The 3,754-nt window shown below is 34.0% G+C and overlaps 1 pseudogene; it reads left to right on the plus strand.

The window, feature by feature from the left end:
- Positions 1–213: 213 nt before the first annotated feature.
- Positions 214–1,533, plus strand: LOC138162191 (heterogeneous nuclear ribonucleoprotein H-like; annotated as a pseudogene).
- The last annotated feature ends 2,221 nt before the right edge of the window (positions 1,534–3,754 follow it).

Consider the following 3,754-nt stretch of genomic DNA (forward strand, 5'->3'; position numbering starts at 1 on the left):
GAAAGGAATTGGATTCTTACCTGGAACAATTAAGTTTCTTTTACCTTTTTTCAATGTCCCATCTTCTTTCTTCCCATTATTTCATGTGTTTGCCTTTCCAACAAAATTTTTCCAAGGGTCCTTGGAATTATATTCCAGTGAAAATTTAAGATTTCTCCATAGTCACACCAAAGTCAAGTGTCAAATTGCTTCCACAAGACGATGCAGAGTACTGAAGGTGGGGAAGGATTTGTAGTGAATGTCTGGGGCTTGCCCTGGGTTTGCTCAGCCAATAAAGTCCAATGCTTCTTTTCAGGATGCCAAATGGGACTAAAGGCATTCATTTCATCTATACATAAGAAAGCAGACCAAGTGGAGAAGCAGTTGTTAAGCTTGGGTAAGAAGATGAAGTCAAATCAGAGAGAGACAGAGAGAGAGAGAGAGAGAGAGAGAGAGAGAGAGAGAGAGAGAGAGAGAGAGAGAGAGAGAGAGAGACAATATGGGACACAGATATGTTGAAGTATTCATGTCAAACAACATTGAAATGGATTGGGTGTTGAGGGATACTGGTGCAAACAGCCCTAACACTGCCAATGATGGTTTTTCTGTATGCCTTAGAGGATTTTCATTTGGCTGAAGGAAGAAAGAAATTGTTCAGTTTTTCTCAGGGATAAAATTGTGCCTGATGTGATAGCATTGTCAATGGACTTCCAGGGAAGAGGTACAGGGTAGGCCTTCATGTAGTTTTCTTCACAGGAAATAGCTGAAAAGAGTCTAATGAAACACAAGGAAAGAACAGGGCACATGTATATTGAAACATTCAACAGCAGATGGACAAAACTCTGAACTCATTATGATTCTCCTTAAAAACTAATGGCTATGCAATGGCCAGGTCCTTATCACTGGGCTAGGACTGGCAGAGATTATAATAGCATTGGTAAAGGAGCTGGGTTTGAAAGAATGAGGTGAGTGCCAAGAGTTGAGGGTATGGAGTATCTGATAAGTATAATGGATGTAATGGTGGGTATAAATGCGGGTCACATAGTTTGGGAAGAGACCTCAATCACTTTTTTTCAGGAATGTCTAGTCATAGATATGGAGATGGTTTGTCCACTTTCCAGAGTACAACAGACCATTGTGTGCACATGAGAGGATTATCAGAATTAATACAAATGATATTTCTTTTTTTTGTCACCATTCAACTCCGTTCAAGTACATATTGAAATTAGACCTAATGGCCGAGTGACTGATGAAGCAGATGTTGAATTGGCTACTCATGAATGTGCTCTGGCAGCTATGAGAAAAGACAAAGCAAATATGTAGCATAGATATGTAAAACTCTTCTTGAATTGTACAGAAGGAGTAAACAGTAGCATTTATCATAGCCACATGCTAGGATGTATCATAGGCTTGTCAAACCCATCCAGTTACAGTGGTCCAGCTAGCCAGCAGTTGAGTGGGGATTACAGAGGGGGTTAGAGTAGTCAAAACATGAGCAGATATGAACATGTTTTACAGAAAAACTCCACTGGTTTTCAATCAAACATTGCATAAAGAGTCAAGGAGCAATGAATAGAAGCTACTGTATTATTAGGAGCTATGCATCTATGGGAGTGAACAGAATGGGATGCTGTCTCATATGTTCAAATGAGTGGTGGATAAGGAATGTAATCCTGATCACTAACTTTTGGTCAACTTTTTTTTTTAAGAAAAGAAAAGAAACAAAAATGAAGTTTAACACTTTTGTGATACTAGCTTCTGTTTTATGTTTACAGTAAGTCAAATCATGATTATTTTAAAAACTTTAGGTTCCGTATTTTGGAAAACTGAAAAATATTCATCTAGAATGTAATAACTAAGTAAAGAATATAACCGTTAAACAACTTCTGCTTTCTCAAGGTAGTTATCTTGTATGTATTTAAGCAGTAAGCAAATTTAAATTAAAGCAGTTTCAATTATGTTAAATGTTGCTGTTATAACACATTACATGGAACACTATCTGAGATGCATGTTGGGAGATATGCTTTTGGTAAAACAAATACAGGAGCTGTGTCTGTGATTCAAAAATGAAACATTTGGCATTTGTTCTAGTACATTCAGTTTACTATTCCATAAGGCACATACACTTAAGCTTGTTTTTTTTTTCTTTTTAAGTTAATGGGAAGAGTAGAACCAGGAGAAATTTGTACACAATTACAGACACAACGTGTGTGTGATGACCAACTTTGATAGACTGGACTCTTCTCAGCAATGCAGTGATATAAGTCAATCCCAAAAGACTCATGATGGAGAGAAATATGTGCATCCAGAGAAAGAACTAGAAAGAACTGTTTATATCCAGGTGGAAGCAAAATACCTGATCTTTTTCCTTCTCTTATTTGGTTTTATGTCCTCTTTACCATTTTTCATTCCAGCTGGTACAATCTATCCTTATAACCTGACTAATGTATAAAGTGAAAGTATTTACAGATCCTATACTTGACTATATGCCGCCATGGGGGGGAAGAAAAGGAGGGGGACAAAATGTGAAACTCAAGGAACTGTGGAATTGAATCCTGTAAACTAAAAGGAAACAAACAAATTAATTTTAAAAAAATAAATAAATAAATGAAAAGTTAAAAAAAGTTAATTGGAACAATTTTGCAATGAAATATGAGATATAATATGAATACTTTAGGAATTAATCTTGGTGTTTGTATTCAGTCCTGAGGCCTTGATTTAAATCTTTCATTTCATTGTGATTTCCTTTTAGGTGTATTGTACTAAGTGAAATTTGTCAAATAAATCTTCCTTTAAAAAAATGAAATAAAAAAACAAAATGTATCTTTATTCAGGGTAAAAAGGTTATTGTGGTATAGAGAAAAGCTAGAGAAGCAGGAGAGGAACCTATAGAATAACAGATAATAATAATAATAATAGATGATAGAGAGATAGATAGAGAGATAGATAGAGAGATAGATAGATAGATAGATAGATAGATAGATAGATAGATAGATAGATAGATGATAGATCACATGACAGAAAAACAATGATCCTCCAAGGAAATTAAGTAATTTCATTTCATCAGTTCAACTAAAGAAATATTTCTCAAATATCTGCCATTGTAAGACTTTGAGTATACCAAGAAAAAATGATTCCCTGCCTCAAAAAAGCACATTTTACTGTCAGAGACAATAAGCAAATATAAGACAATTTGGGAAAGCAGAGAAGACTACCAAAAGTTTGGAAGAAGATAAACAATTCTATATGACAAAAAAGTATCTTTTTTCATTTGAAAAGGAACAAAGGAAAGAAAAATAACACGAAGTCATCATTTTCATATTTAGTAAAAGGATTCATTAGAAAGGTAACCAAGAAGGTACATAGGCTGTTCTGAGGGCTCATTATAAACTTATAGATTTACCAACTTTTGCTAAGACTTCTAAGCACATTACATTATGTTTTATATTCTAATAAACAAAAGTGGATAATTACATAGTTCCCAATAATATATTCAATACAGGCTCTTTAGCATGTGCATTCTTTCACCTAAAAAGGAAAAAAAATCAGTAAATATTGTCTTTATGATAATATTCTCACAGTAAACACTATATAGATACATTAATAGATGATAGAGAGATAGGATACATAGCTAGATAGCTAGATAGATAGATAGATATATAGATAGATAGATAGATAGATAGATAGATAGATAGAGAAATAGATAGATATAATGACTTGTCTCAGAATTTCTATTAGGTTAAGTGTCTTACAAAACAAATTATGGTATATGAAT

The sequence above is a fragment of the Petaurus breviceps genome, unplaced genomic scaffold, assembly GCF_028583685.1.
Source record: "Petaurus breviceps papuanus isolate PSGF00001 unplaced genomic scaffold, PetGlider_PUasm1.0 186, whole genome shotgun sequence".
NCBI lineage: Eukaryota > Metazoa > Chordata > Mammalia > Diprotodontia > Petauridae > Petaurus > Petaurus breviceps.